Source organism: Lathamus discolor, chromosome 7, assembly GCF_037157495.1.
Source record: "Lathamus discolor isolate bLatDis1 chromosome 7, bLatDis1.hap1, whole genome shotgun sequence".
NCBI classification, from domain to species: domain Eukaryota; kingdom Metazoa; phylum Chordata; class Aves; order Psittaciformes; family Psittacidae; genus Lathamus; species Lathamus discolor.
This window is the reverse complement of record NC_088890.1, coordinates 20,351,287-20,374,940: the sequence shown is the minus strand read 5'-3', so window position 1 is coordinate 20,374,940 and position 23,654 is coordinate 20,351,287. Positions and strand designations below refer to the sequence as shown.

Below are 23,654 nucleotides of genomic sequence, written 5' to 3'. Positions count from 1 at the left end.
GCTGGCCTGTATGATGAATATAGAAACTACAGGAATAGTATCAGGAAAAATTATTAAATATCCCCTGACATTCAACTGCAGACAGAATCTTGGCTAGGGAAACACTTCGTCTTATTTAAGAAGAGAAAAACGTCTGCACGTGATTCGTAATCTCAAGAGCCTTAATTTACGGGAATACAGTTGCAGGCTCACTGTCAGCAGAACTAGTGGATGCAGTAACTTCCCTGCCTGTTTGTTGTTTCTTTAGGAACACTCTGAAAACAATTTGGGAAAGCAGCTGTATGCACCTAGATTTCTACTGGAATCTCCTAATCCCAAGCAAGCAGGTAAACTTTTCTCTTTGATGTATTAAAGTTTAAAATGAAGCCTACCTGAAGAATCCTCAGCAAAACTGTAAAGTCCCAGCCCCTGAAAGTTTATGGTTTGGGGGTTTTTTCCATATTTTTTTAAGTTAAATTCTTACTGAATGCGCATCATCGACAGCTCTAATCATGCTGAGGAATACAGACCTGGACGAGAGAATGGTTTTATATTCAGTGTCCTAAATAGAGTCAATATTAGTAGGCAGAGATCTGAAATACCAAGTTTGAACTACCACTCGTGTCACCTAAACTAAGAGAGCCTGAAAGTGTATCTTTCAAGTGGTGGATGTGTGAAATGAGACTTGGAAACTTCTTGTCTGCTGGGTGTTTCTATTTTATACTGGTGTCCTGTCCCATCCAGCCTCCCCAGCTGTATGATGCTGTTGTCTTCTGATCACTCATTTTCATTTCTATATGCTAATACTGAACCTTTCGAAGTTGTTGTTGATGTATACATGTGTTCAGCAGTATAATCAGGTACTTATTAAACAACTTTAAACCATTTTCTAAATACTGTTGTACTATGACAACTATGTACTTTTTTTCTGAAGAAATACATTATTTTTTAAGTCTGTGTCTTAACATTATCAGGACATAGATATGGTTGGGTTGGGTTTTTTTTTCCTCTGGCTGGCATTTTTGAACAACTATCTTAAACACTGGGTCTATATTTGAGCATTAAACCCAAAAGAGCTAACAAAAGATGAACATGTTCCAAAGACTGTTCTTGCCTTCAAAATGTAAGCTCAGACTTCTGTTAAACTCTTCTTCCAGTGGCTCAGTTTTCTATTCTAAGTTGTACTAAATGTCAGGTTTTCTGTGACAAAAACCTCAGTCTTGTTGCTGTGGTAATATTTCCACCTGGATTATTCCTCCCCCCCATTTTGATGGTGGGGAACCCATCAGGACTCAAATCCTAAGGCTCCCAGAGATGATATTAATTTTCCCTGCTATCCTAAACATCAGCAGCATCTAGTCCATTATCAGTGTGATCTCTTAACAAACCAGTACTTAAGTGCTATTGTCACTACATGGTGACAGTGCTGCAGAAGTCTTACCTTCTCTGCTTCATTACTGTTTGTAAAGAGAGACTTTCACTATAGAGGCGTTAGATCTATTAAATAACTGCTCTCATAGATGAAAACACCTTTTAACTTTGTAGTAATCAAAACCACTAGGTGTAAATCTGTTACAAATGTGGGGAATTTTCCAGTGTTGTGGTGCCTTTAAAGCTGAGTAGCTGCAGTGGTGCTTTTTCACTGGGGATCTATTCTGTTATTGGAATCCATTAATTCAGCTCTCTAAACCAGGACATCTTTCGTACAGGGATAGCAAAACATCTTTAGACGTTTTTGAATTCCACTTTGTGTTACTACTTAGTCCAACACTTGCTGAACTGTGAAACTAGCTGCTTGTAATCTTTGTGCATCAGAAATGCAATTAAAAATGTAACTCAACCCGTCATTCCAACATGGAGATCAGTCTGTTTCTTCCCAAGTAACTTGGTGAGTCACTACTGGGGAATCACTATCCACAGAATAATGTGCGTAAGCAAGAGTTGTCAGTCCTTTAAATGTTGAGGTTGCAAACCCCAATGCTGTATCTGCTATGCAGTTTAATGGTTTCCAATAGAAGGACTGTAGCAACAGGACAAGGGGTGATGGGTTCAAACTGAAACAGGGGAAGTTCAGGTTAGGTATAAGGGAGAAGTTCTTTACTGTGAGGGTGGTGAGGCACTGGAACAGGTTGCCCAAGGAATTGGTAAATGCTCCATCCCTGGCAGTGTTCAAGGCCAGGTTGGACACAGCCTTGGATGACATGGTCTAATGTGAGGTGCCCCTGCCCATGGCAGGGGGTTGGAACTGGGTGAGCTTAATGTCCTTTCCAACCCAAACCATTCATGATAAAGGGAGCTTCACTGTCTGATAGAGAAGAAGTTAACCACTTGGGAAGCCTGATAAACGCACCTATGGATAACTTCTTTGAATTCAGAGGAAATGCTGGATGTGGAGAGAACTTCCAGAAAACTTCTGACCTTACAACAGAGGTCATTGAACCTTATGGATGATGGGTTTCTCAAGCTCACGTTCACATCCTTTAAGATGTTCTCTTTCTTTAGATTTTAGTATATGTGTTGAACAATCCAGTATTACTATTCTTCTAAAGAAGGGAAAAAATCCTAGGACTCCCCTTACCTCAGAGTTAGCATGGTCTGATAAGCACAAAGTAGTTCATGATCATACTAATATTGCAGTTTCTAATAGGAACTGTCTTTGTAATATGTATTAGGAACTATTAAAAAAAAGGGGGGTAGCAGAGAGAAAAGACCACAGAGTAGTGTTTTAAACATCTTACAAACCAGACTGAATCCTTTAGGGTCAAACAAAATCAGATCAATATTGTGAATCTTCTTCCCTCCCACCCCCCAAAAGTTACTGAAGTGCTGATTAATACAAAGTTTCTTCAGGGATTTACCAAAATGAACTTGAATTTCAACCCAACTGAATTTAACGTGCTTTTAGGCTATACAAGACTTCACCACAAAAATGCACGAGTTTAGAAATCCTCATGATTTGTGAGGACTTGCTGCCTCCTTGAACTATTAATAAAAGTAAACCCTGTTTGGTTGCAGCTCACTTGCTGCAACCAGATATGTTAATGTGCAGACCATTGTTTTTTGTCTCTAATTTGGAATACAGATTGAGTTATCTGTCTCTGCAAACATCTGGCAGCCTTTCTGTAGAAATATGGTGAGCTCCTTCATCTTTTAGCAATAACCCATTGAATGTCCAAAGTCTTCCCTTTTTATCTATCTATCTATCTATCTATCTATCTATCTATCTATCTATCTATCTATCTGTCTATCTATCTATCTCTCTATCTCTCTCTCTCCAACTTAAGCAACCTCCTGTCTTTCTCCAGGCAGTGTTAGTGTTGCTCATTGAATTAAACGGAGGGTTAAGATGAACTGGGGGAGCACAAGGTCTCTTACAGCTCAAGGCTGGTGCCTTGAAGTGAGCGGTTTAGAAGCAGTTTATCTAGGAAGCCTGATTCCTCTCCATCATCCCCGCTCACTATCTGTGAGGGAAAGGCTGGGAAGGCTACTTCAAGAATTGCCCATGGTGTGGGTTTAGAGCTTGTTATATCGCTGCTGTAGCCCCCACTCCCACTGACCCCCTCAGGATGTGGTGTGGCTTTTCTTAAATAAATAAAAGTCCAATTCCTGCATGGGGATGAATGCAGCTGGGATTTCTCCCCACCTGCAAAGTACAGTTGCCTTCAGAAAGGGATAAGGGTTAATGTTCAGGTAAATCTTCCTCAGTGAAGTCACTATTTCTTCCTTAGAACAAAGAATGACCCTGGCCTCCCTCCTTTCCTCAGCCACATACTCCTTTATGGCAACTTATAAATTGTTAAAAGAAAGATGCTTAAAGTAAGTGCAGAAGCATTTTGCCACTTGGTAGACAGAGGCTCACCCTAATCTCCTTTAGTCAAGTGGTCAGTGTGAACATTAAGTATAATGCAGAATCTGGACTTTATCCATCTGTATCCCTTTCTGCTGCATCCGAGCATCCCCTCGGCGCTCGGCCGCGGCTGCAGGCGGGGGCTGGCTGCCCGGCGCGGCTGCCCCGTTTGGGTCTGAACTGGAGCAACACGTAGTGGGGTTTGTGCGGCCGGGCTGTGCTCGGTGCGGAGCCCCGCTCCCCGTGCAGCGCGGTGGTGCCGCGGCAGCAGGCAGCCTTTCCCGCTGTCAGCAGCTGGGGCGAGCCGGGTGCGGAGCCGTCGGACCCGCCGCTCGCTCCCCGTTCCCCGCCCGCCGCCGCGGCTCTCGTTCACTCACCGGCAAAGCGAGGAGCAGGAGGGCAGGGACCGGCTTCCAGGGGCCCCGGCGGGCTCGGGCAGCCCGGGCTGATGGGAGGGCAGCGGTGCAGGGCTCGCTCGGGACAGCGGCAGCCGTGCTCCTCCGTGCCCCGCCGTGCTCTTCCGTGCCCCTCCGTGCCCCTCCGTGTTCCTCCGCGCTCCTCCGTGCCCCTCCGCGCTCCTCCGCTTCGCACCTTCAGCTGCTTGCCTCCCGCTGGCAATCGGGTCCCTGGGCTGTGCCGGGCGGGGCTGTCCCGCCCCACCGCTGCTGCTGCGGCTCTGCTTGGCGCTGGACCCGGCGCAGTGGCTGCCTATGGTAGCAGGGATGGCAGTGGCGGAGCTGCCCTGAGCGCTGGAGCGGTGTCACCCGAGGTAACACCAGGAGGCTGCGGAGGAAGAGAAGCCAAATCCCAGCCTGCGATCGCCCCAGCACTTGCTTTAGCCGCAGGGGCATCACTCTGGCTCTGCGAACGAGCATGTGTTCTGATGTAGCTTGGTACGGGGCAGTTCCCGTGTTACAAAACTAGTTGAAGACCTGGCAAATCTCAAATGTAGATTTGAGATCTACAATGAATCATCATTGCAATCTCATCTTTGTCTGTCTTAGCCAAACTGTTTATTTGTAACTGCTGTAAGTCCAGTACATCTGCTTTGTATTAAACATACACACAGCGATTGGGTTTTTAGAAAGGAAAGCAACTAACTTACCAGTTTTGACTCCTTTATTTAAAGTTGTGCTTTCCCCTTCCCCCCCCCCCCCCTTTTTTTTAAAAGTCTAGAAATAAGCTGCACAAAACTCTATGCGGATTCAGAAGGAATATTTAGTTGTATCTTACATGAGTCATAAAGGATTCGTGCCGTGATGTTTTTACAGACAGCATTGCTGGGCACTTAGTAACCGTATCGTCTATAAAACTGCCAAAGAATACAGCAAATACTCATCTCTTTGCATGATTCCCTCTCCCCCCGCAGTCACCCCTCCACGGGCTGTCAGGAAAACAGGGGGAAATCCCCATGTTCCTGTCCTCAGTCTAGGGGAATAATATCCTTTGCCAAAACATGCACCTCTATCAGTGCAGAAGTGTTACAGTCATAAACTATTTTCCTGATACTAATAAGGCCATCTTTTTGCTCTTGCATAAAGTGTTCACTAATCCATTCTAATAGTGATAAAGACAATTTATTAAATGTATGCTTGGGTCTTGTTTAAATCACCCTCTCGTGTAGACCTTTGGTCCTGCAGGTGGTCAGAGCAATCCTGGGCAAGAACCTTCTCTATGCTGGTGTTGGGCAACACCTGAATCATGCTGAGAGGCTTTACAGTGGAAGAGGGTTCTGCAAGAGATGAAGGCCCTTTTGGGTTCATGCCTGTTACCTGGGCAAGAGGCAGACACAATATCTTTAATCTATATACATGCTAACATCTAGCTAATGCTCATGCTTAGACCAGCACAAACTAGAAACTTCTGACCATTTGCCCTGTCCCTGGCAGTGTTCAAAGCCAGCCTGGATGCGGCTTGGAGCAACCTGCTCTAGTGGAAGGTGTCCCTGCCCATGGCAGGGCTTGGAACTGCATCAGCTTTGAGGTCCCTTCCAGCCCAAACCAGTCTGGGATTCTTTGATTCTATGACCATATTCTGCAGTCTTTCCCTCAGTGAGAATGGTAAGTTGAATATCTTCTCTACTCATACCCTAAACTTCACTAAACTTGTCTGTAAGAGCTTAGTATCGTATCTGTGAATTTTCACCTCTGACTGAAGTTAATCAACAAGCTCAAATTTACTGGAGAGGAACAGGCAGACTTTGCAGCTGGATTAAAGTGCAGGCACAAATAAAGGAAAGCTTAAGCTGTGGCTTCTAGAGGTATTAAAAAATGACATTAGGTACTAGCTAAGTAAATTAAACCAGTCCTTGCTTTTATAATTCTGGAAATACTTGGCCTCTGAATGTACTTACTTCCAGGTTTGGTGCTTTATCTTTTGACCTGCTTCTCGGGGAAATCAGGATTCTCTTATTTTTCCACTGGCCTCATATCTGGGGAGTTATCTCATGATTGTATTTCATGCTAATTTGGCTGGAACACCGTCACTGTATTTCATTGTATTTTATTGTATTTCATGATTATATTTCATGGTAATTTATCTCAATGCTTCCCTGGAAAGAATAAACTCAATTTGCTCATGTAGGAAAATGTCTTTACTAGGGTTATACTTCACACAAATAAAGGTTGAGCTAACAAGGTAGTTAAACTGAGAACAACAATAGTGAGCTCTGTGGAGTAAGAAGTGCATGACAGCTATGTCAGTATAAAACTCTAAGAGAACAGTTCTCTGGGCTGTTTCCAAGACTCAGGTATGTGTGATCAGAGCCATTCCCCCTCTCCAGTTCTGCTCTCACTCAGTTTACCTCGCAGGGGAACCTTACCCTCCACCAAAGGTGTCATGTACTGGAAGCACTGGTTGTCACATGCTTTGAGCTCCTGTGCATCTCTTTTTGGGTTTTAGAACCTTATCGTTAACAAGAGAACAGTGCTGCTACAGAGAATTTGATCTTTGTTAAGAGAACAAAATGCATTCAGAAGAACATTAACAGTTTAGCAGATAATACTGAAAATAGTAATCTGTTCTCTGCTTAAAACCTGTTGCTTCCTAGTAGTGCCCACAGAGTATCTTTACAGATGACAGTATCCCCTGTACCACCAGAGATTTGAATATCATTCTGGCGAATCCAGTAAGATGTCAAGGTTTGTTTTCCCATTAAATGCTGTCTGTGTTGTAGGAATAACTCTCCTTCTGCAAAATGTCAGAAGCTTTCTATTATCCCTCATGCTTTTGCTGCTACTTACTTTATTGTAATCTTATTTTGCATACCTCGTGCACACATGCAGTGTAAATGATCTTGTCACAATTCAGTAATGTTCTAAGTGATACTAAATCAGAACATTTTTTATTAATAACTCTTATACTGAGTTGCTACAGGATGTACCTATGGTAAAAGTGAGGGTTTCTTCTCGTTTGGATGACAACTATCATTCTGGTATTTAACAGGATATTATGTAAAGGTGGTCTACACTTTGTCACTAACTCCTTGCTATTATGTTAGTAGTTACTGATGCATGTAGCTTTCAACAAGCTGATAAAAACCTACTGCATGACCAAGGAACAAAATTTAGGACCTGTTGTGTAGTTGAGGTACCTGTTGTACCTCTTCACCTCTGGTTTAGACAATGTGAAGTTCACCCCTTCTGAACTTCAACACCAGGCATGCGGACCAAATTTTCACTTGACTGTTGTGAAGTAAGCTGAAGAAGTCTGGAGGAGATCCGCTGTGTTCCAGTCGCATGAAGTGGAATGCCCATGATGTGGCTTTTCATTCTCAACAGTGCTATGGATCACCACTGTGTACAGAATACTCAGCTGATCTGTGCATAACTTTCTCCACATATGCAAAGGAGGAAATAACTAAAAATGAAATTGTTATATAGATGTGGAGTGTTCAATACAGGGCAATTTTTCACTTATTGCCTGTGTGGCCAGTTAATATAGGTATAGTGTATCCTGTAGCTTGCCCTTATGCAGGGGTAACAACCAGCTTTGCCTGTGAAGGATCACTCTTAGTTTTACAACACGGAGTGGCCCAAGGAATACATACTGTTATGTCTATGGCTTGGGTTCTGAATGGTGCAGTTGGGGCTCTAGTATTCTCTTGAGTAACAGGGGAATAAAATGTAAAAGATATAGCTAGAACTGAGACTATTCTCTTTGCTAATCACACTGTAATGAAGATTTACCTATTTTTGGACAATCTTATAGTGCTGGGTTCTGCAAAAGAGAGCGCTGGGGTAGAAATACAGTTCCATTATGGTTTCAACGTGCTGGGTACATACAGGAAATTTTTTGTGGAAGTGTAAACCCTTATCCTGCCTGTCCATTTGGGTGGTCAGGTTTTCAGCTTTAGGCCAAGCACATTTGCATCAGAAAGTTTAACTTGAAATTCCTAAGAATACTGTCAGAAACTTCACTTACAGTCTCAAAGGGCTGTGCTGTGGGAAGATTTCCCTGGAAATCTCAAAATAGGCATCATCACCAAACGCTTGAGAAACTGGCTGCTGTGACTGTGAAACTGCCTGATTTTTGTCTTGTAGACTGTGACAGGCACTTATGGTAAAGAGGGAAATGAATTCTGTTTTATAAACATGCTCAGTGTTCCTTTATGCTTACAGTGGATGATTTATTCTGGAACAGGATAAAGCAAAGCTGTTAGAGAAGCTGAGCAGTAAAGATAAAACAATCTAGATAAGAAACAGGCTTCTCGTTCTCAAAAGGGCTGTATCGTGCTACGAGGTTGTCAGCCATAACCAGGCGAGGAAAACCAGAAGATGAAAGGGAGTGTTGACATTTTGAAGCTCCTTGGGGTCTAGAGAAGGGAGGAAGCACTTTGCTGAAGGGCAGAGGTTTTGTATTCATCCAGCAGGAAGACTCACAGACATCCCAAGCGTGTGAGAGGCCGAAAAGTCTGCCCGTTCCCTGTACGTGGCCATCCGCCTCCCAGTGGGTAGTAGATGTCAGTTTAACTGAGCTATCACACCCTCATCTCTCTGTACCAGAATCAGAAATGTGTTTGCTTTCTGTGCCCTATACAGCTGGGGCAAAGGAAACTCGTAGGAATGTTGGTTAGAAGGAACCTCTAGAGGCCATCTAGTCCAGCCTCCTGTCCAAGTGGGACTAATGCCATTCCTGTATCTGGTCTGTCATGGCCTTGCTTAGCCAAGACTTGGAAGTCTTGTTCCAGGGACAGATTCCACCTCTGTGGGCAGGTTGCTCAAGTGTTGGATGAAGCCTTGTGTGGGATGGTTTAGTGTGAGGTGTCCCTGCCCATGGCAGGGGGGTTGGAACTGGATGATCTTGAGGTCCTTTCCAACCCTAACTATTCTATGATTCTATGATTCTATGATCTCTCCTAGTGGGAACTTTGTGAAGAAACCAAATGTTCAGACACTTAACAAAAAGAGATTACGGTGCAAGATGCTAAAAAGGGTTATAATACGATTAAATTTAAATATGAAAAGATGATTTTTTTTCAATTGGAATAAAGTTATATTTAAACAATGTTAGATTAATTCACAGGCATGTTGCAGATCCATCATAGTTTGTCTTCATCACGTTCGTGTAAGAAAAGTTGGACTCTCAGTTTTAAGCAAAAGCTACTGTAATATTATCACGACATTTGGAAACTGATCCCATTCTGTATGTTGAGGTCAAAACCTTAATACAAGCACTTCATAAATTTTCTTTGAAAGACTGATAAGCTGAAGTCCACACATCGGCGATAGTAGAATGTGTTCAATGGGAAGTGGTGAGTATTTGGTGAAAATCAATCAATAAATAAAGAATTCTGGTAAAATGCTTGTTCAAGGTCACTGCTTCTTAGGTGGAAAAAGAAATACTGGAATCCATGACAACAAATAAGTTGTCAAAGTGAAAGAATAACTTGGGTGACACCAATTTTTTCCTGGTGAGCAGGCAATAAGTCTCTTTTGGAAAACAAAGAAGTTTTAGTAAATCCAAATTGAATGGAGAGAAATAGAAAGCTAAAAATATTCGTGTGTGAGGTTGTCTTATTATGTGGCTAAGTATTAAAATACGGTGCTCAAAACCATACTTTCGTCATGAGCTCCCTATTTCAAGCAGTGTCTTAAACCTCTCTGCATAGTTTGGGGGTAGCTGGAAGCCAGGAAACACTGTTGACTTACAAATCATGATGGTGGCTGACATGCAATTGGACTCACAGAACAAGCCTGTTCGGGAAGCTGGAACAAAATTTCATTGTCATTAGTGTCTTTGGTGTCTTTCAACTCATTCTGAACTTTGCCATGTGGAACACTTGAGGATAGGAAGTGAAGGGGCTGAACCTCTTTCTTTCAGACCCTTCATCTGTTCTGTTGTTAAGGAACATCACCCAAAACTGAATGATCCTATCTGATTGATGGCAAGTCATTTCCTAATGAAAATATCTCCATTTTCCCATACATGTATGTAGGGATGCACATACAGGTTATGTGCTCTGTTTTCAGCAGTAGAGATGAGGTTAGGGTTTTTTCAGGCTGCGTCAGAAGATACAAGAAAAATCAGTTTCCAAACCATGGACGCATTGTGGAAGCTTCCGAAGGAGAAAGCTAAACTTACACCAAACTTTATTCTTTACGTCTGTGACCATCCAATGTATTTCGTGTTGTAGTTTTTGTAAAGACTGTAAACAAGTGGAGGGGTGGGTTGCTGGGTTGTTTGTTTGATGTTCAGCCACCCATAAAAATAGATTATTCTTAATAATGCTTCTGGGAAGAGCTGATCCAACACACTGGCAGGAAGTCATCTGCGTCTCCGCTTCGGAGCTTTTAACACTTGGCCTTGCTGGAAACACATTTCCAGAAATGCTGTGCTTCAGAATGCTGTTTCCTCCTGTATTTCTTTATTTCTGATGCGTATCAACTGAACATTGGCTTTATGTTAGCATAATTGGCAACAGAAATGTTATTTATTTCCTGCACACCGTAACTCTTAATGTAGGTAATTCTCCATTAATTTTACCAACACATGCAGATTGCTTCTGGCCCACTTGTCTCTGTGGATGGATATGAGCTAGCTGGTTGTCCTGGTTTCAACTGGGATAGAGTCAATTTTCCTGCAAGTAGCTGGTACAGTGCTGTGGTTTGGGAATAATGCTGGTAACACACTGATGTTTGCATTGTTGCTCAGCAGAGCTGACCTAACCAAGGACTCCTCACTGCTAGTGAGGAGGGGCACAAGGAGCTGGGAGGGAGTAGAGCCAAAGTGACCTGAACTGGCCAGAGGGGTATTCCAGACCCCAAGATGGTGTTTCTGTTTTCATTACAATTATATTATGATTATCTTAGTTCAGTGATTAAACTGTTCTTATCTCAGCCCCCAGGATTTACCTGCTTCCCAATTATCCTCCCCATCCCAGAGAGTGCGTGTGGGGTGAGCAGGCAGCTTAGTTTCCAGCTGGGGTTAAACCGCAGCAGAGGAAAATCCAACTGTTTTCACTAGCAGGGTGCCAGTATTAAGAGGAAAGGAAATTAGTTTAGTTCCTGAAGGAACTTGGAGGAGGTGAAACTTGAGTCCAGTTTTGTTCACTGAATTCAGTGAAAGAAACTGAATTGTTTTCTCGAAGGAGATAGAGTTTTAGGGATGAAAGGACCATGTGGTTGCTTCCTCCACCTCCCCGCTTTTCTTTGTGAAGAAGTTTCTGCAAAGCTTGTCATCTTGGATGTTGCAAGATAGTCCTTACTTCAGGAAGCTCAGCATATAATGGATGTGTGTGTGAGTACAGTGTGAGATTATATATACAGGTACACACAGTAATTCTGAATTATATCTTCAGGAATGAATATGTAGTTAATTATACGGACCTGATAGGAGAGCTCACTTATTTATGGTGTCTGCGCACGCTCGTAACATCTTTTCGGTAGGAAGGGACAGGGGCTGGTTGTATTTCCTGCAGGATATTCCCCCAAAGGCTCAGAGCACTCCGTCATGGGATACTGGAGCTAGCACTCTGAGGGAAATAAAATTCTGAAGCTGTTTTGCTTGTGTGTGTTGAGGAGCCACTTTCTGTCTCGCATTTAGAGCACTTTACTCTGCTTTCCCAATTGAATATAGATGGTGTAATGAAATTCTGTTTCTGCTATCACAAAATAACAGAGGGGAAGTTACAAAATCACATGCTGTGATGTGTGTGGAATAAAAAGTGAAGGAGCTAGTGGGGTGATGCTATGGGAAGAGCTCTATCAGATGATGGTGGTACCCTTGACTCTTTCAGGCAAAAAGCTCACTGGGCAATAAATTAGGTAGACTTTGCTTGCTAACTTCCTGCACTGTCTGTGCTCGAGAGTGTGAATCCATTTCTTACCTATGGATTCAAGGAGGGCCTATGTTTAAATTGCCAGCTAACAGGTACAATATTGCTAACTTCAGGGCAATGATGTGCTGCATACCAAAAGGATGCCGCCTCCGGTTTCATGTGCATTAAAGTAGCCATCTAGAACAGGGACACCTCACACTAGACCATGTCATCCAAGGCTCTGTCCAGCCTGGCCTTGAACACTGCCAGGGATGGAGCATTTACCTTCTTTGGGCAACCTGTGCTAGCACCTCACCACCCTCACAGGAAAGAACTTCCTTATATCTGACCTGGACTTCCCCTGTTTCAGTTTGAACCCATCACTCCTTGTCCTGTCGCTTCAGTCCCTGATGAAGAGTCCCTCTCCAGCATCCTTGCAGCCCCCTTCAGACACTGGAAGCTGCTCTGAGGTCTCCACGCAGCCTTCTCTTCTCCAGGCTGAACAGCCCCAATGTTCTCAGCCTGGCTCCATACAGGAGCTGCTCCAGCCCCTGATCATCCTCATGGCCTCCTCCGGACTTGCTCCAAAAGCTCCATGTCATTCTTATGTTGAGGATACCAGAACTGCACACAGCGCTGCATGTCAGAGCAATGTAATCATGCTTTTATTTCTGCATGCATTTTAATCAATGGTGTAGTCATTCTTCCACTGTTTTTTCCCTCCATGGTATCCTATTTATCTTGCTTCAATTTCTCCCGAAGTTCAGTATGCAGAATAATAAGCAACTCTTATGTGTATGAACTTGTGATTGCAAGTTAGTAAACACGGCTCACATTTCTGTTCAATGTATTTAATTATTTGCCTATAGTGACTTGTCTCACTTATTCTACATGCTCTGGATTATTGACTCCTAATTGCATTTTCACTTTTATCCCATTCTCGCACAGATCCAGAAAATCTGTGAAAATGTGTAGTGGTTTTAACACATGCTTTTGCAGATGTACGAGTTCCACGTCATTTATGGAGTGGTTTTAGGTAGTAGTATGCTGGGGAACAAGTCTTAAAGTTGGAAGTGTGCTCCTGGTGGCAGAATCACACAGAGCAGAAAACAAGAGCTTTTAGTAGATTGTGAGGTATTGATTGCTTTTGGGTTGGGTTGGGGTTTTTTACTGATTGTTTTTTGCAGGCTATTTCTGTACAGTTCTGAGTAAAATTTAGAGGCAAAACCATTCCTTAGCATAGTTTGAGACCAAAGTAACCTTTTTATCCTTTTAGCAAGGTATCAGTTACCAATTTGTAAGGTAACTTTTGTTTGCATTTTTCATGTCTGGGCTTTGTAGAATGTGTACACTACTTTTTGTTGCCTTCTTATGCCTGCCCACGAGCACTTACAGATTTGAACCATAGAATAACTTTGGTCCGAGGAAACCTTTTGTGATCATCTTACTAAAGAGCAGTCCCACTCGCTGCAGGACCAACCTGGATCAGGTTGCTCGGTGTCTTGAGGAGTTATGTGCTGAATAACTCCAGGAATGGTGATTCCACAATTTCTCAGAGCCCCTGTGTCCAGTGGTTAGGTACTGAGGAAGGGCACTGTGATCCACTGTGGTCACCTTGACAAGTCAGGTGTGTGAGTGATATTCTCTGTCATTATTAATGGAAAATAGTTTATTTAGATTTTTCTGAGAGAACCACGTTTTCCACAAGTGTGCCTTCCCCTTACATTAAACACCGTACAATGAAATAACTTGCAGGGATATACTTTATAGAGTTAAAAACCTTTAAAATGAGGTAATAGGCCTTTTAAAACCAACAAAACTGTAGTAAAATCATGGGAAGAACACATGAAAACATGCTCTGTAACTAAAAAGATAAATATTCAGTTTTAGCCCTCATCTATCATCCCAAGTCACACTTCTGAGCCGTAAATACCAGCAAAGTCTTGGATTTCAGACCTCTCTCAGGATTTTCAGGTTATTGGACTGCTTTTATCTTGGTTCAGGTGTGGAATTCCAGTCCCCAATTTGGTGAATCTCTGGAGTTTCTTCTGCTTCTTGCTGCATTTCTTCTTATTCTGATCTGAGGTATGTACTCAGTGCCAACTGACTTTTATTAGGCAGCTTCCCAACCAGGCTGTTTTATTTCACTCTTGTGTTTCTTGTTGACCAGATTGGGGGCTGAATGTACGGGTGTTTTGTATTTACTGAAGTGAAAGAGCAATATGGAGCATGCACACAACAGCAGAAGACTAAGAGTTGTAGTGTGATCATAAATGCCCCTCCTTCCTAAAGCCAGCAGCGCTGGTCAGTGGGAAGAAGTGTTACTATGGGCTGGTTTTCACCATGCCTCTTTGGAAGACTGCTGCTACCAGCTGCATTAGAGCAGAGTTCTGCAAAACACCTCCTGAAAGGCCTGCTAAAATCTGTCTCACAGTGACTGATAGGTGTTTTGAATCTCTGCCTGCTGCCCAGGCTGGTAAGTGCTCAGCATCCTCTGGCTTTTTCCTTTGGGCATTTCCTAGTCTGTAACACCTGCAAGACTCCTCCCCTGGAGGAGGTGTTTGCCTTCTCAGTTCCAAGCTGATTGCCAGCTAATTGCTCTGTGATTACACATCTCTTTCCTTCAGTAATTATGGTTGCTGTTTCCAGTGTGCTTTTTTGGCTCTTGCGTACCATGTTTCTCCACAGCATTCAGCATCTAGCTTCCCAAGGTAGGCCTTTGGGTTAGAAAGTAATGCATGCAAGCTGAAACTCAGAAGCCAGAGGTTAAAACTAAGCCTAGTGCAAGCAGTCACTAAATGGAGCACCCTCCAGTATGAGTGTATTTCGATAACGGGTCACTAGTTTGACTGTTGGTGTCTCTCTAATGGTACAAAAACCAGAGGTAGAAATTTTCTGACCTGAAGTAGGGAATTGCTTCATCTACAGTTGTGTCCTGCAAAACGAATCTTCATTAAAATTAGTAGATATTGTGGAAAGAAACTCCTGTGGGAAAAGGGGATATGTAGCTGGTATCCTAAAGAGCTTCAGAGTAACTAACTGCTATTAAGATCCACATTTGTGGTTTGAATGGTGGATCAGTTTCAATGTAGAAAATGCACTGAAATTACTTCACTTGCAAGAACTGAAACCTTAGCTGTTTTGTCTGTGAAGTGGAGAGAATATCATTCAAAGCCTGAATGCAGCTTTCTTTTTGTGGTGAGTTAATGTGACTGCTCTGCTAGTGCTGGGATTTTTATCTTTATTTTCTTAGTAATTTATTTTCCACAACCCAAGACACAGAGGGAACTGAAAGAAAATGTGTTTTTAGAAGCAGAGAAAACAAAAACTACAGAAAAGATCAAGGAATAGAAATAGTGTGTCTGTGTTGACTAATGTTTGATGATCCTTTAAACTGTCAGAGTTACTTTACGACTTGTAACTAGTTCATCAGAACGTGACAGATGTGCCCTATTGAAAGAGTACATAAGGAAAAAGGGATGAAAGAACAAAGAAAAATTACAGCTCTCTCATAACCTGAGCCTGCAGATAGGAACTCGTGTTCTCACTGTGGGTAGAAGACAAACATTGAACAGCATCTCTCTAATGTTCTACTGACTGTATGCCTCCTGTTTCCACCCTTCTGATATGCTGACAAGGTTCGATGCTGGCCTGTGCAGTTGTGGGGGGTGATTCAGTGTTGCCATCTCTTCCCCATAGAGGCTGTCCAGGCAGAGGAGCGAATGCCAAAGGTGTTGGCATGCTCTTGGGTTGGATTCCAAATCAAATGGGGGAAATCTTTTGGTTTTAAGCAGTTTGTGGAGTGTAACTGTGTTGCACACAGCAAGGCTAGGATGAAGAAATTGTATGAACGCATAAATAGAACTAAATTGCTCTCCTACTTTAGTGGTCTGTGGGAATTCCCTGTCCTTGTGTGGCATAGTGCTGCAGGCACACAGTTGCCTGCAGTGTGTGTTTCCATCTGGAGAATTAATATGGCCTTGGTATTGTATTTGAATGTGATGCTATTCCCCAGTTACTTCCTCTAGGTTAGCCCCGTGTCCCTTGCCTGTATCTTCGGGGTGGCACGTACTCACTCCAGGTAGAGCTGCTTTAACAAGTATTAGTAAGTGTCATGGCTTTGATATTGCAAGCTCTGCCTCTTCTGCTCAAAGCCCGATGTCCACTAATGGGAGAAGGGGGCATTTTAACTCCTTATTGCTCACAGTTTAGAGCTCTTCTGATGTGAATTAGCTGCAGCACACTCTCTGATTCAGAAAGCAGAGTAGCTTGGCTTGGATTGCTTTAGCTAGAATTTGTACATCTGAAGATATAGTTTGAAATATTAATCTAGTCATTTTAATCTCTGTAATGAGCAGCTTTAATGCAGAAACAAATCCATAAGGAAGAGTGGCTGAAGACTTTATTTCAAGTTAAGAAGAAACAGCCCAGGGCTGTTTGTTTTGTAAAGCAAACAACCAAAACGTGGTAGCAAAAGGAGGTAACAGGCTGTCAGCAGTATATTCTGTGTGCCACTGCTAGTTTGAGTCAAACAAAGGGAACCTGCAGAACCTGCAGGACTGTTATGCATCTACTACTGTAACCTCCACATATCCTGGGCCTTGGTGAAGGGTTAGAGCTAGAAACCAGTGCATGAATCTACCTCTCTATTGTTTGTTGGAGGTCTGTTACATTGGCACCATGTACACAGAGGCTGCCCCACTCGATTTTGTTCCTACACTATGTTGCTAATAAAAAGCTGAGCATACAAAGTATCATGGGCTACAGCAGCAAGTGGGAATGGGAAAGCTAATGAAAGAAAAGGTTGGCATGCTATCCAGAGACAAACATGCAGAGATTCACATGGCTTATCCCTTTTTCTCTAAGTTTACACTTAGGTAGGTGTGGGACCCAGAAGCTTTACAATGAAAAAGCAAGTTCAGTTAATGTAAGACCAAATTGCATTTGCAGAACCTCTTCTCTTGGGTCCTTGTCTGGTTTGGTTGGGAAGCCAAAGATTCATCGATCTCTGTTAGTTTTTGACAAGAGAAGTAGGCTCACTCTTTATCTCTCCAGAGTGTTGAGAGAGGGATGCTGTTGTTCAAAGAGGGGAAGCGTGTACATAGTGTCTGTTCATTTGAAGAATGCTAGAAACCAAACTGTTGTAACTTCAGGAGCTGGTTGAGTAATTGCCTGTAAATCCACATTGTTTCCTACTAATTGTTTTACACTGGAGTTCATCACAAAGCTGTGACAGAAAGGAGCCTACATTTCCTCATCCTAGGAGTTACAGTATCAGGAATTCTAAAGTGCCCTTTATTTGGATGCCACTGAAAGTTCCTATCAGTCTAGCAAGCATTACAGTCCTGTCCACTTTGGTATCTTGAGTGATTAACTTGGAGTAATTTTGCTGCATTAGAGGTAATTGTGCTACAGGAGTTGGCCTCAGGCACTGTTCCATCTCTGTCAGTGTTGAGTATACAGCAAATTGCCTTGATATGTGTAGGAAGTGCTGCCTGGCACTTCTCCAGTTTGTTGTTTGCTTTCTGTCTGCCCTTCTACTTATCCGTATTAATAATATTAACAATTGTATATGCTTTAATATGCTTTACTTCATTGTTGTTAGTGAGGGTAAACATCCAAAGAGGTTTCCCAGGAAGAGCAGGGAAAGGAAGGCAAAGGTTCTGTGTTCTCCAGGAGACAGGTACTGAGCAGTGGTGAGTCTTTACCAGGGTGTCACAGACGTCACTTGGCTTCCTGAATGAATAGCTATTTACCAGTGTCGGACTTGGAGCAGTGATGTCTCTCCCACCATTTTTAGTGTTCTTTTAGGTCAGTGTTGATGTGATATAAAGCATATGCTGTGGGTGGTTGCCTATGATTACTGTGGTAGTTTTGTGGTCTGAGATAATTTGATTTAAACACTTAATATGTATAGGATTAATAGTATGTGTGGAACAGGCAGAGCAAGGACTCGGGCCTGTGCTCCAAGGGTGAGCTAGTGCCCTAGCTTTTGGGCTGTTGTACATGAACAAGTGAAAAGAATCACAGACTGGTTTGGAGGGACCTTAAAGCTCATCCAGCTCCAACCCCTGCCACGGGCAGGGACCCCTTCCACTGGAGCAGCTTGCTCCAAGCCCCTGTGTCCAACCTGCCCTTGAGCACTGCCAGGGATGGGGCAGCCACAGCTTCTCTGGGCACCCTGTGCCGGCGCCTCAGCACCCTCACAGGGAAGAGCTTCTGCCTAAGAGCTCATCTCAGTCTCCCCTCGGGCAGGTTCAAGCCATTCCCCTTGGCCTGTCCCTACAGGCCCTTGTCCCAAGCCCCTCTCCAGGTTTCCTGCAGCCCCTTTAGGCACTGGAGCTGCTCTCAGGTCTCCCCTTCAGGAGCCTTCTCTTGTCCAGGCTGCCCCAGCCCAGCTCTCTCAGCCTGGCTCCAGAGCAGAGCTGCTCCAGCCCTCGCAGCATCTCCATGGCCTCCTCTGGTCTTGCTCCAACAGCTCCACGTCCCTCTTGTGCTGCTGCCCCAGAGCTGGATCAGGACTGCAGGGGGGTCTCCCCAGAGCGCAGCAGAGGGGCAGGATCCCCTCCCAGAGCTGCTGCTCACGCTCTGGGGGTGCAGCCTACCAGTGTGGAAGTGTGCAGCTTTACAGCTGGATTGCATCTTGTATTTAGAGTTACTTGGAATGAGATATGTATTGAAACAATTATACTGCTCCAGTCGGGCTGTCTCAGTTGCCTTGGGGGTGACCTTTTTCAATACTGAAAGTATTCTGAAAAAAAGAAGAAATTAACCAAATTTAACATTTAGACATAAATTGCAACATAACCCGAAGGAGGTACTTGTTTGATTTGTCATTTTACAAATATTTTTAGTTAATGTAAGTGGAATGTAAAGGAATTGCACAAGGATTAAAGTTAGGGAAAACTCGGTTTCTGATTCATGAGAGCAAGGAATGGTTTGTTTGTCCTGATACGTGTTGATCTCCTTACTAACGGCATTGACAGGAGGTGCCTGTAGACTCTGCAGCGCTGTTGACTTTGGTGAGGAAATAAAGTCAGTGCATTTGGCTTCGTGCCCCATTGCCTTATTTTCAGGATGATTCCTGCAATCTGGATGGGAAATGGAACTATGTTGTAATGCTGAATAAAAATAATGCGTTGGCTTTTGCTGACGGGGGGCTGGGGACGTGGAAGCATTGCCTAACAAGGAATAGCTTTAGAAGAAAAGGCAAGAGTAAAACTGTTTTCCAGTGAAGCAGTTCTAGAAAAACAGTGGTTTCCAGTAAACAGATACTTGTGGCTGTTAGTAGGTGAGGCACAGAGTGTGGTAAATGAACACTCTAAGGGAAAGCTAAAATCTAGACTAGAACACCTTACAAGAGAAGCCAGGAACTAAGCTTAATTCACTGAACCTCTGGGTTTGGATTGTGATGGTCATGAAGGAGAAGAGACCCTCAGCCTCAAGTAAATAGCATAGAAACAAGTTGGAAGGATGCAGAAAAAAACTGCCACTGTCTAACATGGTAGAATGGGAGGGATGGTTGGTTGTTAGTCTTGTTCAGGCTTCAGACCTTCAGTGGGGCAACAGTGTGGGATAAACACTACGCAAGAGCAGCCTGTCTCCCTTCGGGAAACTTCCGCCGCCTCAGAGCTCTCTGTCAGTCTGGAGCTAGATGGAACGCAAATGGGAGCCCACTGCTCAGCTACTGGTTTTCCTCAAGCTGGGACAGAACCTCTTGAAGATGACACTTTGCTTACCCTCTGGATAAATGCTTTCACCAGAACCCTAAACTCCTGTCAGGCCTTGTTGAGTGTGGGGACACACCTTGCTTCTGTCCGAGGCCGCTGTAAGTGCCTGGGGAGACTCCCTTGTTCCATGAGCACAGATCCACAGGCGTTTGCGACTTAACGCACTTCTGTACGGTGATGTGCTGCAAATGAGGGTTTGTTTAGCATGGGAGCTTCTCCTGCGTGCCCCATTGTTCTGCAGGCTTTAGTGGCTTGGGGACTGCGCTTTGATCCCTCCAATAAAGAAAATGGTTTTGCTTGCAGATGCCATCAACTCTGACTGTCTATCTGTTCCCTAAGTGTGATGCAAAGCATTCTCTCTTCTATTTATTATTTCTCATTTAGTGACTTATTACTTCTTATCTCAGCAAATACATATTGATCCCATGGAAAGTATCTGAAAAAGGCTAATAGGGAGCTCTTAGTTACAAAGGACATATCAAGATGAAGATGAGTTAGGTTCTCAGGAGTACATTAAATAAGAATGATGCTGCAGAACCAGTGGCAGAGATGCTCTCGCTGGAACATAACACATGGTTGTCTTGTTGACAGAATTACATTAACCAGGCATAAGTTTTGTAGACAAGAAGATAAATGTTTAATGCATGCGCTACTTGAGAACGGAACACTAAATTCATTGGGAAGTTGCAAAGGTGGGGTTTAACTTGTTTCTTTAGAAGCTGGAGCCTCATAATGTATTAGAGGAACTGTTAATGTCTAAATCCAGCATAAGCACTATGCAGGTGGGAAGGAGATGCTTGTTTTCACCCATGTACTGACTTTTTCAAAGTAAGTCATGCTTTAAATGTGTATATGCATACATGCTCACAGGAGTATTTAAAACATGGCTCTAACTTGAAAATACATATTAAAATAAGTGTGTGAGAAAAAGGATTTAAAAATAAAATCCTCTCTAGATAAGACAGGCAGTTAGATGAGGAATTACATGTTTGTTTCTTACTGTTGGGAAGTTAAGGTGGAAACGTATGTATGGATATAGCATGTTTTCACCTTGCTGCTGCTTCGTCCCCCATCTTCTTCACCTCCTAACCTGAAGTGCTGCAGAATGGAGACCTCCCTGGGTGACAGACATCCCTTACAGTGGGGTACATGCGTAAATATGAACTGCCCCTACAGCCACCACAGGATCAAGAGCAAAGGAGGTAGAAAGAATAAGGTTCATTACCTTTGAAACTGCTTCCACAGTGTGAAACCACGAACGCAGGTCCTGCTGCTACGAATTCTGAATAGGGCCTTCAGCTGGGAGTGCTTACAGTTAAAAACAGTATTTTCATGACACGGGATAATACTCAGCATGAATAATGATGGAATAATCTGGCTTATGGTGTGGAAAACCATGAAGAGGAGATAAATGCTGGTTGATAAAAATGAAGAACTTTATTTTCCTTCTGTTTGTCCTAGGAAATATTTTTGGGAAAAACAGAATGTTTGATGTAGCTACATACCCTCTTTTTCTTTTCTGTCTGTGTTTTCTGGTGTTCATGGTTACTCAGAATTGGATTATTTGGAAAAGATCAGCACTAGTTCTATTAGCTATGCTCTTCTATTAAAAAATAGTTGCTCTGTCCTTAGGAACTATTTGCAAATAGTTCACTTGAATTTCCAGCTACATCTTGGGCTTAACCTGTGGCTTAGAGACTTCTTCTACTTCCAGAAAATAAGGGCCTTTTGAATAATCTTCTGCTGGCCTTGAGTTTTCCCTTTAGCTTCTTCCAGGAATCTGGTTTGTTGGGGAGCAAAAGACACTTACTGCTTGTATGCATGTCACATGCAATTCTGAGAAAACCAGGAAGTGGTCTGGGGGGTTTTGTTGGTTTGTTTTCCTGGAAATGCTCTGCCCTGTCATGTAATAATCCCTCATGTGAAAGAAAAACCAACAGAAGGTATGGCTTCTCTAGCTAGTTTGGAACAGCAGTTGATGTTCCCTTAAGATCACAAAGTCATGGAATGGTTGAGGTTGGAAGGGCCCTCTTAAAGGTCTCTTAAAGGTTTCCACCGACACATTTCCTGAGATTAGAGCAAGAGTTGTCTTTTCTGAATTGGGCCAAGAACAGCAAGGCTCTGTTCTCATTGGGAGGATACCAACATGGTTTTATTTGTGCAAAATCCTGATGGAAGGGCACAAAGTTCCCTTTTCCCTTCATAACATCGATGAACAGGTTGATGTTTCTTAGTTATGCAGTGGGTAGTAGTACCTACGTGAACCCCCCACAGATCTTTGTCCATGTGAGGAGTTTAGAGACACCTTCTTTAGTTGTGCTTTTAGTCTGCAGCAAAAATGCTGAAGGAATTAATCCATGAAGTTATTATTCATCACAGAATAATGTGTCCCTGTGCATGGCAGGGGATTGGAACTAGATGACCTTTAAGGTCCCTTCCAACCCAACCCATTTGAGGACTCTCTATTTATAATCCTATTTTCCCATCACAAAGATCACCTGTCTAAAACCATGAACTCTTAAGTTTGAAACTTACATTGATACTTATTCTGCCACCTCCATTCCTGTGTTACTTCCAATAATTTTACCATAAATACCTAGCTGAAGGTTTATTCCATACTGTTTCAGCCTACTCCTGGCATGCCGGAAGTTTGACCAGTGCCTGAGAAATCCTCTGGTTTCTTCCTGACGGCTTCAGATGTGCTTCTGCGTTTTACACCAAGGCGATGGAGTGCACTCATCATCCACAATCTAATTGGTCTAAGTGCAATATGAAATTAAATCACACTGGTAAGGTAGGCCATTTCCTTCTCATTCTGAGAAGCTGTGAAAAGCTTCTTTCTTTTTATTTCTCTCTAAGCTGTTCAAGCTTTGCTGATAATGAGCTTCTAAGAGCTGTGCTGAAGAGTGCTGCCATTGAGCAGTTAAGGCCTTGAGTTCTAACAGGGAATGTGAGAGAGAAATACTGTAGACTGATATAATAGTTCAGGTTGGAAGGGATCTCGACTGGTCATTTGGTCCCATCCCTTACTCAAAACGGGGCCAATGTAAAATTTGGATCTGACTTTGAAATTAGCTCAGGTTCCTGTCCAGTCAAGTTTGAGTATCTTTAGTGACAAAATCCTACTACAGCTCTGGCAGCTTATTCCATTGTTTGAACACTCCCATTATGAAGAATATTTTTCCTTATGTGTGATTGAAGATTCCTTTGCTGCACCTTGGTTTTGTTGCCTCTTACCCTTTTGTAGAGCACTTCTGAGGCAGGTCTGCCTCTAGCTTCTCTTTAGCATGTTCTGCAGTTCCTCAGTCATCTTAAGGCCTTACTCATCTTAGCATTTTATGTGTAGTGGTACTCCACTAGACTCATTGTGGTGTTATTTGTGTACGAGGAAGTGAAGAATCTCTTCACTTGTTCTTCTAGCTACACTCTTGCTAATATTGAACAGCATGTGGTAAACCTTTTTTGCCTCAAAGACGTGGTGCTGCCTTATATTCGACTTATCATCTGATGGGCCCCAGGTCCTTTTCTGCTAAGTTCCCCTCAAGGCAGCTGGCCTCCAGCATGTACCATCGTGTGATGCTCTTTCATTCCAGGTACAGGACTCTGCATTGATGTTTCTTGACTTCATAAGGTTTTCATCAGCCCATTCTCCAGGGTGTTGAGTTCTTTCTGAGCAGGCAGCCCTATGCTCCAGTGCTCTGACTGCTTCCCCCAGTGCGGTGTGATTGTTTCTGTCTGGTAGTCATGGAGGTTAAACAGCTCAAGTAGCAGTCACACCAAGTAGTTGGTTAGTTGTTATGCAGGCAGCAGTGCCCTTCTTGAATTGCAAAGTAATAATTAC

At 43.2% G+C, this 23,654-nt stretch overlaps 1 long non-coding RNA gene across 1 annotated transcript in view; it reads left to right on the top strand.

The window, feature by feature from the left end:
- Nucleotides 1–209: 209 nt before the first annotated feature.
- LOC136018099 (uncharacterized) overlaps nt 210–23,654 on the top strand; it is a 79,600-nt gene continuing 56,155 nt past the window's right edge. The window contains exon 1 of the long non-coding RNA XR_010614237.1: nt 210–326. This is a non-coding gene — a long non-coding RNA (uncharacterized LOC136018099). The remainder of the gene's footprint in view (nt 327–23,654) is intronic.